General features: G+C 44.0%; 2 protein-coding genes across 13 annotated transcripts in view; one reads left to right on the forward strand and one right to left on the reverse strand.

Moving 5' to 3' along the window:
* The window catches only part of Eri3 (ERI1 exoribonuclease family member 3), a 127,768-nt gene that overhangs the window by 67,076 nt on the left and 47,797 nt on the right, over nucleotides 1–12,895 (forward strand). Inside the window, exons 10-11 of one of the 12 annotated variants that reach the window (XR_004121025.1) lie at nucleotides 447–585; nucleotides 2,914–3,134. The exons of 10 other annotated variants lie outside the window; for them this stretch is intronic. The gene's annotated coding sequence lies outside the window, so the exon portion shown is untranslated. Of the gene's footprint in view, nucleotides 1–446; nucleotides 586–2,913; nucleotides 3,135–12,895 lie in introns of those variants that run through there. One more of the 12 variants, XR_004121024.1, reaches the window with a different exon arrangement.
* Nucleotides 6,963–12,895, reverse strand: part of Dmap1 (DNA methyltransferase 1 associated protein 1) — a 62,356-nt gene continuing 56,423 nt past the window's right edge. Inside the window, exon 12 of the mRNA XM_031378369.1 lies at nucleotides 6,963–7,104. The gene's annotated coding sequence lies outside the window, so the exon portion shown is untranslated. The remainder of the gene's footprint in view (nucleotides 7,105–12,895) is intronic.

Here is a 12,895-nt window from a genome sequence, read left to right on the forward strand (position 1 = left end):
TATAAGGTCATATGATTTCTATTCAATTACCTGTTCAGACAGTTCAAAGTTGTAGATCATATAATAAAGAACTGAATTGAAGTAGAGTCTGAGGAAGGATGTCTAAATTATAGACTGAAGGAAGAACTGGCCAACCTTAGGAAGCAGCATATGGTGAGGCCCTGAGGTGAAGAGAAGCCTATTTTTTATAAAAGTCAGGAAGACAGAATTTCTGCCTCTTGTTAATTGTTCTGTCCCTGTTACATTGGATGGCTCACAGTACAGAGCAACTTAATTGTCATTTATTGAATGAGTGATTGCCAAAGCCTAGGGTTGTGAGAAGTGGAAAGCCGCATGAGGTACCATTAAGTAGAAGGTGAGGCTGGAGCTTGTATCTTACTTTTAGGATAAACCGGAGCTACTAAAGGAAAATTTTATCTCATTTGCTTTTTTTGTTTTGTTTTAAGACAGAGCCTCATGCTATAACCTAGCTGGATGTGGCCACACAGGCCTGTAATCCCAGCACTTGGACGGCTGAGACAGAAGAATTGTCTTTACTTCAAGGCTAGCCAGAGCTGAGAGTGAAAGACCAATCTGGGCTATAGAGTAAGACCTTGTCTCAAAATCCAAACCAAACAACAAAATCTCTTACACTAAGGAAAGTCATGCAGAAGAAGTGACCTAGGGTGTGTAGCACACAGAAACTCCATAGTAGCATAGCGAAGAAACAGATGTCTGCCAGGTGGTGGGACACTTGGGAGGCAGAGGCAGGTGGTCTCTGAGTTCAAGGCCAGCCTGCTCTACAGAGTGAATTCCAAGACAGCCAGGGCTACACAGAGAAAAACCAAAAACCAAAACAAAACAAAAAGATAAATGATTAAGAAATACATAAATACTATAATAAATATAGCACTTTACTTTGGTTGAAAATAAACCAAAGGTCTAGAGTTTGCATGTAGAAATAGATATAAGAAGGGCTATATAGTTGGTGAGTTATTGTGAAGTGGTGGGATAAGGAATTGCAATCCAATAGGAAATTGTAACCAGAAGGATGGGATGTGGCTATAACATGCATGGTGTTCTTGTTGTAGATATGCATGTGTGCATTTTAAGTGATCGCACAGGGTTCTCTGTGCAGTTGAGTTTAGCTTCCTTTGTCTCCTCTATCTTTGTGAGTCAGAGTCTCACTATGTAGCTCAGGGTGGCATAGCACTTGAAATTCTCCTGCCTTCACCTCTCAAGTGCTGGGATTAGAGGTATGTACTATCACACCTGACATATCTAGTATATCATTGGGAAACATGACAGAAACAAATGCAAAATTGGCATTATACTTAATTATTTGTTAATACATCAGTTACATTGGGACAAATTTGTTCTTTGAAAGTGAGTGTTATGGCAGTACTGACTGTGTAACAGACAGGAAATGATGATTGGTTGATGGAGTTAGGGTGAAAGAAGTAGCCTGTAAGGCCCTAGAGTTTATAATTGAGCATGTGGGTAAATTAGGATGAATTTTCTGTGTGAGGAGAAGGAAAAGCTTAAGGTAAAGAGAACAACTCGGTTTGGGACTGTTAAATTTAGACATCTGAGCAATTCTTATGACTCTGTTGAAGAGGTAGTTGACCATCTAGTGCTAAAGGATAAGGTCTGGTAAGAGGTACTGAGTCGGGACAAGTCCTTACATATGAACAACTACTGAAAACGTGTGGAGATACATGGTATTGCCAGAGAAGTGTATAGAAGGTGAAAATGAGAGTAAAGTGAAACCCTGAGATAGCATGGTAGCCAGGTAAAGAAGGAAGAGTCAGGGGGAAGCTGTGTAATAGAAATAGACGCTAGTTACTGACTGCAAGCTATGTTCTACACCCATTGCCTGCGTCCGTTCTCTGAAGCTTTGGCAAAGCACTGCAGACTTGATAAGTTATAAACAATGAAAACTTATTTGGCTCACACTTGTAGTGGAGGCAGGGACAATTGAGTTCCAGAGGCACCATCTGGTAAGGACCTTCTTGTTGCATCATGGGAAGGCTTCATATGACAGGAGAGTACAGAAGACACAGAGGACAGGAGCTCTGTTCTTAAACCATTGCCCTTTTGGAACAAAGCACTGATCCATTCACATGGGCAGTTCCTATGCCCTAACGGTCTCTTAAAAGCCCCGTCTCTTACTACTGTAATAGTAGAAGTTAAATCTTAGCATGGAGTTTGGGGAGGATGGAAATTCAGACATTAGCATCTGTGCATGTGGCAGTAGGTCACTTGGAATATAGTTAGTATGACTGAGAGATGAATCTTAATTTGTATTAACTGTTAGTCAATTTGAATTAAAAATCTACTTGAGAAAATTAGGGTATGTTTAAAGGTACTTGAATTAGAGATGCTACATTTTAAATGGTTAATTTTTCAAAATCTAAAATATTTCTGATAAAGATTTTGCTTCATAGCTGAGATGTGATATTAAGTATTAATATAGACTTAATCTGAAAAAAGACTTAGTCTGAAAAAAGACAATATCTTAGGATATTAGGATAAAACATATGCTAATGTTTATGCTGCTGTCATGTTTAAAATGATGTTTGGATATATTAATTGATAAAATAATTTCATGTTATATTTAAAGTAAAAATTTAAGCCTTTCTCATTTTTTTAATGTGTATGGTGTTTTGGCTTCATGTATGTGTGTGTACCATATGTGTGCAGATCCCACAGAAGCCAAAAGAGGGCTTCGTCCCTTGGAACTGGAGTTACAGATGGATATGAGCTTCCCAGGGCTACTGAGAAACAAACCTAGGTCTTCTGGAAGATCAGCCAGTGGCCGTAACCACTGAGCCATATCTCCAGCACCAACGCATTTTGTCTTTTAATGTTCCATAATGACCATTATAAAACTTCAGCTTTTTTGTGTACTTGCATTGTGTTTGTGTTGAACAGCCCCGGGGCAGATACTTGCCATCAGTACTACATTGTCTAATCCTCACAGCCTTCCTGAGCATAGAGTAATGGTGCTTTCAGACCAAGACTTCACAGTACAGACACAGAGGGGACTTGAGGGCTGTATCCCAAAGGCCGAGGTAGGTGTTTATAGTTGAGAGAGAGAGAGAGAGAGAGAGAGAGAGAGAGAGAGAGAGAGAGAGAGAGAGACAGACAGACAGAGAGAGACAGGGAGAGACAGAGACAGAGAGAAAGACAGACAGACTGGGGCGGGGGGAGGCAAGGAAAGGGGGTAACATGAAAGCAATCATATATGGAAACTGAGGCTTGGACCCTACTGATGCTCATAAGAGCTTGTGAGTACAGAATAAAGATGAGGATAAAGCAAGTGATTGGGGCATAGATAAGGAAACAAGAAGGTAAGAGAGCTGTAATGTGTTCAGAGCTGTGACTCTGAGGAAGAGAGAACAGGCAAGAGGTGTGATGTTCCCTTACATGGCTGAGGTGGGATTTGACATGCAAGGCCAGCCAGGCTGAAGGTGCAGAAAGGAGAAGTAATCATTAGGGATGCCCCTAAGAAGGGGAAAGGAGATGGAAGACTGTTCCCTACTTCATCCTGACAGGAGAAAAAGCAAAGATGGGTGCAAATCCATGTCAGCAGGCTTGTTGATTTGTGATGGCCAAGCTGAGGTGATTTTCCTCTGGCTCAGTTTGCTTTCTCTTGCTGTGGTGAAGATGATGACCCTGGTGGTTAGAAGAAGGATGACTGCCAGATGCTCATTTGTTTGAATACTCAGTCATCAGAGAGTAGCAGCACTACTTGAGAAGGTTTAGGAGGTGTGGCCTTACTGGAGAAAATGTTTTAAGGTTTCAAAAGCCCAAGCCAGGGTGGCTGTCAGTCTCTCTCAGTCTACAGACCAGGAGGTAGCTCTTAGCTACTTCTCTAGTACCACCCTTGGCTGCCCCCATGGTCTCTGCCATAATGGGATGCACTAAACCTCTGAACCTGTAACTAAGCCCCCAATTAAAAACTTTGTTTTAGAAGAGTTGCCTTGGTCATGGTGTCTCTTTACAGCAATAGAACACTGACTAAGACAGTAAACAAAAGCAACTTGGGGCCAGGCAGTGGTGGTGCACATCTTTAAACCCAGCACTCAGAAGGCACGTGCATGGGGATCAGAGGGAGCTCTGTGAGTTTGAGGCAGCTTGGTCTACAGAGCTAGTTCCAGGACAGCGAGAGCTACACCAAGAAACCCTGTCTTGAGAAATAAAAAACCAACAAAACAAAACCAGATCCAAACAAAAAACCAAAAGCAACTTGGGGAAGGGAAGTATTTATTTAGCTCACATATCCCAAGTCACAGTCCACTGACTGAGCCAATGCAGGAAACTGTAGGCAGGAACTGAAGCAGCCGCTGTGGAGGAACACTGTTTATTGATGGGTTCCATCAGCTTGTTCTATCAGCTTTCTTATACACTCCAGGGCCACCTGCCCAGGGATGGTACTGCCCTAGTGGGCCGGGCCCTCCCATATTTATAATCAAGAAAATGTTCCACAGACTTGCCCATAGGCTAGTCTTACAGAGGCATTTTCTCAATTCAGATGTCAAGCTAATCAACACAATTGTCCTCTTGTCAATTTGATACACAAACATAGTACTTATAAACCATAACCCTTCCTTTCTTGTTCATCCCCAAGATCTCATATCAGTATTCCAACTTTCAGAAGTCCCAGTCTTTAAAAATTCTAACACTTTAAGAGTCCAGTTTAAAATATCCACAGCTTCTTTAAAAATCCGAAGTATTTTTTTATTTATTTACTCATTCATTTATTCATTCATTCTACATCCTAATTGTGCTCTGCCCCGGCCCTTCTGTCCTTCCATTTCAACCCCCATTACTTCTTCCTCTTCTCAGAGAAGGGGAATCCCCACCCCCACCCCCACCTTGGGTACCACCCCACCCTGGGGTATCTAGTCATAGCAGGCCTAAGTGTATCCTCTCTCACTGAGGTCCAACTAAGCTAGTCCTGTTAGGGGGAGGTGATCCAATGGCAGGCAACAGAGCCAGAGATAGCCCCTGCTCCAGTTGCTAGGGGACCCACTTGAAGACCTAGCTGAACATCTGCTCCAAATATGTAGGGGGCCTATGTCCAGCCCTGCATGCTCTTTGGTTGGTAGTTCACTCTCTGTGAACCCCATGGGCCCAGGTTATTTGACTCTGTAGGACTTCTTGTGGTGTCCCTGACTGCTCCAGCTCTCTCAATTCTATCTCCCACTCTTCCACAAGACTCTCCCAGCTCCCCGTGATGTTTGGCTGTGGGTCTCTGCATTTGCCTCATCTACTGTTGGATGATGCCTCTCAGGAGATAGTTATGCTAGGTTCATGTCTATAAGCATAGGGAAGCATTATTAATAGTGTCAAGGATATCTTACATCTCATATCTTACTTGGGATGTGTTTCAAATTAGCCAGTCATTGGTTGGCTATTCACTCAATCTCTGCTCCCTCTTTATCCCTTAGCATCTTGTAGGTAGGACAGATTTTGGGTTGAAGGTTTTATGGGCGTGTTGGTATACCACTCCGTTCACTGGAAGTTCTGCCTGACTACAGAAGGTGGCCATTTCAGTCTCCATATCCCCTGCTGGTAGGAGTCTCAGCTACGGTCACCCTCATAGACTTCCAGAACCTCCCCTGTCCCAAAGATGTCCGTCCATTGCCGTTCTCACTTCCAGCCCTCTCCCACCCCGCCTCCCCATACCTGATCTTCCCCCCAGCCCCCCCCATTCCTTTTGTTCCCCTTCTGTATAAGATTCAGGCATTCTCCCCTGGGATCTCCTTACCACTTAGCTTTTTTGGGTCTGTGGATTGTAGCATGGTTTTCCTGAACTTTATAGCTAATATCCACTTAGATGTGAGTGCATACCATATGTGTCTTGATGAGGTTTGGGTTACCTCGCTCAGGATATTTTCTAGTTCTGTCAATTTGCCTGCAAATTTCTTGATGTCTTTGTTTTTAGTAGCTGAATAGTATCCCATTGTGTAGGTATACCACATTTTCTTTATCCATTCTTCAGTTAAGCTACATCTGGGTTGTTTCCAGTTTCTGGCTATTATGAATAAAACTATGAACATAGTTGAGCAAGTGTCCTTGTGGTATAGTGTCACATCTCTTGGGTATGTGCCCAGGAATGGTGTCAATGGTTAGGGTTTCCATTGCTGTAAAGAGACACCATGACTAAGGCAGCTCTTATTAGGACAACATTTAATTGAGGCTGGCTTACAGGTTCTGAGGTTCAGTCCATTATTATCATGGCAGGAAGCATGGCAGCATCCAGGCAGGCATGGTGCTGGAGGAGCTGAGAGTTCTACATCTTGTTCTTCACTGGGCAGAGCTTCAAAGCCCACCCCCACAGTGACACACTCCTAACAGTACCACATCTCCTAGTAATACCACTTCCTGTGGGACAAGCATATTCCAACCACCACAAGTGGTATAGCTAGGTCGTGGGGTGAAGCTATTCTCAGTTTTACAAGATGCAGCCAAGTTGATTTCCAAAGTGGTTGTACCAGTTTGCACTCCCACTAACAACTGAGGAGTGTTCTCCTTGCTCCACATTCTCACCAGCATGTGCTATTACTTGAGTTTTTGACAGATATAAGGTGGAATCTCAGAGTCTTTTTGATTTCCATTTTTTTGATGACTAAGCATGTGGAACATTTCTTTAAGTGCTTCTTGGCATTTAGAGATTCCTCTATTGAGAATGCTATGCTAAGCTCTGTACCCCAATTTTTAATTGGGTTGTTTTGTTCGTTGGTATCTACTTTCTTGAGTTCTTTATGTATTTTGGATATTAGCCCTCTGTCAGTTGTAGGGTTGGTAAAGATCTTTTCCCATTCTGTAGGCAAATGTTTTGTCCTATTGATGTTGTCCTTAGCCTTGCAAAAGTTTTTCAGTTTCATGAAGTCTGATTTGTTAATTATTGATCTTGGTGCCTGAGCTATTGGTGTTTTGTTCAGGAATTTGTCTTCTATATCAATGAGTTCAAGGCAGTTACCCATTTTCTCCAGTTTTATGTTGAGGTCTTTGATCCATATGGACTTGAGTTTTGTGTAGGATGATAGATACGGGTCTGTTTGCGTTCTTCTACATGCAGACATCCAGTTAGACCAGCACTTATAATGTGGGCTCCTATAAAATATAAAGTAAGTTATATCTTTCTTACTCCAAAAAGGAAAAGCCAGGGTACATTCACAATAAAGGCAAAATCAAACTCTAGTAGTGTAAATAATACTGTATCCCTTTACTTGTATCCAGGACTCATGACCTCCTGGACTCTAGGGGCACCTTGGCAGCACCATGTCTCAGTCTCTGCCATCCATAGTACAAATAGCTGTACTACACACCTGTATTTGTTGTTCATCCCACAACTCTGGCATCACAGTACGCTGGGCAGGTGAGACTGTTGTCCATTCACCAGTGACCTCTTTGGTGACTCCAACCCTGACACAGTGCCAAGCCTTAGCTTTTCTTCATGACCCTTTTAATTCTTTTTAGCTTTCATGTTCCCAAAACAAGAAATATGTGGGAGACGACTTTTAAACATTACCAAGTTTGCCTGCCAGGAGAGTATTGCCCTGAGGAAATACTCTCAAAAAATTTTGTCTTAATGATGTTCATCTCCTCTTAACCACAGCTGACTCTTTAGTCCCTGATGACCAGAACTACATTTACTCAGTTCAAAATATCACATTAACAGGGCTGGTGGGATGGGCTAGTGCTTTAAGGTACCTCTGGCCAAGTCTAATGACCTGAATTTGATCCCCAGGACCTACATTGTGAAAAGAGAGAACCAGCTGCCCATTGTCCTCTAGCTGCCCACACCCCCAAGTACACAAACACAAATAAGTGAGTAAATATAACTTAATAAAACAGGCTAATAAAATAACTTTTGTAGTATCACATAAACAGTTCCATTAAAGTTTGTGAAGAGACTTCTCTCTGAAATGAGTTAATCCTCCTTATCTGCTCTGCTCTCCATCCACATCCTCTTCCAGACTCTCACAGAGCAGGTCAGTGAGCTTCAAACACTCAAATTTCCAAAATCTTTGTAACAGCCCTCCCACATAGCCCAGTCTATCACAACAGTACCCCATGATCCTGGTGTCAGTTTCTATCCTAGTTTGATTTCTATGGCCCTGAGGATGACCAGAACCAAATGCAACTTGGAGGAAGAAGGTGTTTATTTGACTTACATATCCTAAGTCACAGTTGATTGAGAGATGCCAAGGCAAGGACAGAAAGCAGAGGCTGTGGAAGAGCAGTGCTTATTGATTTATTAAATGCCTTCTTCAGTTTGCTTTCTTCTATACCTCAAAACCACTTGACTAGGTGTAGCACTGCCCGCCATGGGCTGGACCTCCAACATCCTTCTTTAATCAAGAAAATGTCCCACAGATTTGCCTACAGGCCAGCCTCATGGAGGCATTTTTCTCAATTCAGATTCCTTGTTCATGATGTATATAGGTTTGTGTAAAGCTGACAAAAAAAAAAAAAAATCAAAAAACAACCATGGCTTGGTGACTTTTGTTTTTCCCAGTGAGACAAATAGGTAAGTCATTTGCTGGCAACTAATAGGGAGGTCTGTGAGGGCTCACGGGAAGTAAGAGAGGGTTGCATCCCTTTGGTAAGTTACCGTGGGAGCTAACTTGAGGGCAGAGGAGTAGGGGCAGTGTTGAGGGTCCAGTCAGGTCAGTGATAATATTTTGTAGCAGAGCCACTCTGTTCAGAGGTCTGATCCTTCTTAGCAAAGCTCAGCAGATTGGGGGTCAGTGTGGAGAAAGGGGGACTTAGGTTTGTCAGGGATGGAGTTTTTCTGTAAGGAGTTGTGATAAAAAGAACAGGGAGTTAAAGGATAACTGTCAGGATAGCAATTGACAAGACAGACTGGGGATCTAAGATGGATATTGAAAAGAGGAAGGCTCAGCTGGTTGTGGACAAAGCAGGTGGGTCCTGCTGAAATGAGGAGCAGGTGCAGTAGGCTCAGCTGAGTGTGCCAGATGGCAGGGTGAGATGGCAGTGGGGTGTAGTGGCTACTGCTTAGAATCCCAACACCCAAGAGGCTGAGGCAGGAGGTTCACTGCAAGTTCCAGGCTATCCTGGGCTATAGAGTGAGACTCTATCTCAAAAAGACAAAAAGGACTAGGGAGGTGGGGCAGTTGGTAAAGTGCTAGCCACACCAGCATGCAGACCTCGCACCAACAATGCTGGGGAGGGAAAGGCAAAGACCTTGACCCCTTGAATCCATAGCAAGTTTGAGGGTAGCCGAGGCTACATGAGACTCTGACTTAAAAAAAGAAGTAGCATATTTGAATTAATGATTTAAAAAGAATGGGGTATTGGCAATTTCTAAAGTACAGCCACAGAAGTAATGATTAAGGCTGAGTAGAAAGAATGTTGTTCTAAATTAGGAATTATGAAACAAAAGGGTTGGTTGAAATACATCCAGAAAGATGTATGGATATACACATGAATACAGAAAATGGGCTTTACCCAGTGCATATGCATGACACATAGGTATAAATGAATGTATACGTGTATGCCTACACATATATAAACAGTTTTATGTATATGCAGACCAACCTGTGCAGCTATGTGTACATATATTCATAACTGTCAGGAATTCCCTCTCATGCCACAACCGGCCTGGGTGGCCTTAGGAGGAATCTGAGTTGGACAAGCAGGCTGGTTATCCAATCCTGTTCTGCACTTGGGGGATAGGGACTGTCTAGGATTGAGCAGTCAGATAAATGCAGGTGTAGACTGTAGCACTACTTTTGGATTGCTACCTGTACTCTATGACCTGCTGTGCTTTCTGTGTGCTCTGAAAGGGTGAGCTTAGGGCCAGACATCTGAGGGAGAGTAGAGAGGAAGAGGAGAAAGAGTTTTGCGGTCTCTCCAAGAAACATTGTCTCTCCGACTGTCTTTGGGAGGGGGTAGCAGGAGAAACTGCTGAAGGGAGCAATGGAGTCTACGATTGAGTGTGACTTTTTCTGACCTTGGAGCATTCAGAGTCCCAATCAGTGCAGTAATAAATTAAGGGCTTTTGGAGGAATAAGTTCTCGGCCTTAATGAAGTTCTTTGCTGGGGGCCGACAGCGGGTCAGCAGGTCTTGGTGCTGTAGATCCGATGCTTCAGTGAGTGTCTGAGCCAGCAGGGAAGCCAGCAGGGAAGCCAGCAGTCAGGAGTGATCCAGAGCATGCTCATCAGGTTGCTGTTTGGACCCTTTGTAGAAGGGGGCTGAGTGGGGCCAGTGCAAAGCCCCTCTGCCAGGACTGTTGAGAAGCTCATTTGACAAAACAAGAGCAAACCTCAAGTGAAAACAGAGATGTGAGTACCCAGAAGCCCTGCAGTGCTCTGAGATGGAAGCTTGCACTACTGGCAGACTTTTGAGTCCTATGGGAAGAACCAGGTGGGGATGGTGGCTCAGGTCTTTAGGACCGTCCAAAAGCAGGTTGCTGTCCATGGCCAGTATACAGTCTGGGTTGGATATTCAAGACTTCTAACCATCTTTGAAGAGCAAGCAGGCTAACTAAGCATAGAGTGCAGGACACATAGCCCCAGGTAGGAATGAGGGCATGGTAGATAGAGCACAGGTCTGTGGTCAGGAGCTGGCTTATAGAAGCTCAGAGTAGCTGGGCTGCTTTGAGCAGCGGTTGCTGACCCACGAGTGGGACCCAGAACCCAGGCCTCAGGACTCTGGTTTTTGAGTTCTTTTCCTCTCAGCCCATTTTCTGCACTATGTTTGCCTGGGGCTAAGCTCTTGAATTCTAGTCCAGAAGTAGAGAAGGGAAAACCTGGTTTTTAGTATCAGCTGCCAGAGCCACAGGGAGTGTCTTCTTTCTTCTCACTGCCCTGCCCCCATGCTGTAGTGCCCAGCTTGGGCTTTTCCTTTAAATATGTCTTACAGCTGTCTGAACTCTGAAATTCCTTTCACTCCTTCCCTTGCCTTGTTAACATGTGTTGCCTTTGGGGTAATCAGGGAAAAAATATTATGTCCTTTTACAATTACCGGGTTTTGGAATATTAAAATGTCTCGCTGCATCGGCACTGTTATTTTGATTGGTATTCTAACCTTTGACTAGCCCATAAAGCGCGCCGCTCCTGAAGCCAATATTGCAGGACTGAAATTTAATTCCGAAATGATTCCAGATAATAGGGAGACAGATAATATATGCATGAAGGATATTATGTTTGGACTAACTGCAGCAGGGCCAGGGCTGGGGAGCTGAATAATAGCCCAGAGTGAGTTATAATCTGTGGGACAGAAATGCCTTACTGTCAGGGCCAGGAGAGGAACTCTTAAATCAAAGGCACAGGAAGCTGTGGTCACAGGGTGCGCATTCTGACAGGAAGAGCACTGGAGCCAAGAGGGTGGCTGCTGAGGCTTTGCCCATCCTTTTCCTTAAGCTGTGTAGCTTAAGATAGAGCTACATTGGACGACAGAGCTCATGCTATCTTGGTATCTATACTTCTTTGCTTCCCAAAACATAGCAAACTTCTTGCTGCTTTTCAGATATACATAGTTGTTTGCCTATGCTTCTTACGTTGCTCCCTTACGTTTTATTTTCTCCTCTTAGTGTATTTAGAAAACTCCTGTTCATCCTTCAGAACCCCATTATGTAAGCCCTTCTATCATGCACACACACACACACACACACACACACACACACACCCCTCTAGTAGAAAGGAATCTGTTACCTCTTTCCCTATGGCTTAGAACTTTGGGCAAGGTGTACCATACAGTTGCACATTTGTATTTCCTACTAGCCTGCGAGGTCCTTGTGGTCTCAGTACCCGGCCTGAACCCTAACAGTAGGCATTCTAGAGTAGTAACTGAATCCACATCGAGTCAGACTGCTGTAGACAAATATCTGTCGGATTTTGCCAAGCATGGGTTTAGAGAAATTAAGCATCTTCCTGCAGTCAAACAGCCAGGAAGAGGTAAATCCTGAGTCAAGTGTATGTGTCTTAGACAGGTAGGTGAGAGGGGTTAGAGCAGTGAGTGCATAGATCCCCACTCTGTAGTCTTCCTTGCTTTAGGCTCTGGTCTTGAGTATCCATGGGACTTGGGGCATGGAAAGAATGAGACCTTGTGTTGTTGCAGTTGACCTTTGAACAGTTACTCCAACTCAAAAGACATTTCTCTGCTATGAGATTGTAGCCAAGTATCAGGACAGTGGCTTGGAAAGGACACCTCAGTGTGCTATGGAGAGCTGTGAGGCAGGCAGAATGCGTGGGATCTCAGGGGTGTCTGCAGACATCTTGGACATTGGCTTCCCTGCAGGCCTTAGGGCACAGCATTACTGAATGTGGGTGTAGAGAAATGCACTGTGCACATCAAACTGAGAGGACTTGGATTGATTTGACAGTCGTTCTGTCTGTAAGACTTGCCCTTCCTTTAGTGAGTATACTGGATCCTAGGGATGTAGGGAAGTGGTTCGCAAGCCCGACACAATCATGCTAGAGAGAGCTTTGGAGCCTGGTGGGTCAGACTGGGCTCTGTAATGTCACTGCCAACCAGCCTTCTGAGCTGGAGCCACTCTCTCCCTGGACCAATAAAAAACTGCTGGCTTAGAATCCTGGCTCTATACTTAGTAGTTGTAGGGGTTTAGGAAGATCACTTAACTTCATCATGCCCCAGCATCCTCTCTAAGATAAGAAATGTAGTATCCTAGTCTTAGAGTTGACCTGAGAATGAGGCATGAGCATACTTGATAAACCCAGCAGAGATGAGCAGGTTCCAGGGAGAGGAGACATCAAGGAGACAAAAGTCCAGGTAAGCAGTAGGATTCTGCTCGCAGGCACTATGGAGAGGTGCTCCCCAGCAAGTTCATCCTGGGGAAGATTGGTTCAACACTGGCCTTGTACTGTGTCACCCTCAGTGTACATGGAGCAGCAGTCAGCCTGTCATCTCAGGAAA

This window comes from Mastomys coucha, unplaced genomic scaffold (genome assembly GCF_008632895.1).
Source record: "Mastomys coucha isolate ucsf_1 unplaced genomic scaffold, UCSF_Mcou_1 pScaffold18, whole genome shotgun sequence".
Taxonomy (NCBI): domain Eukaryota; kingdom Metazoa; phylum Chordata; class Mammalia; order Rodentia; family Muridae; genus Mastomys; species Mastomys coucha.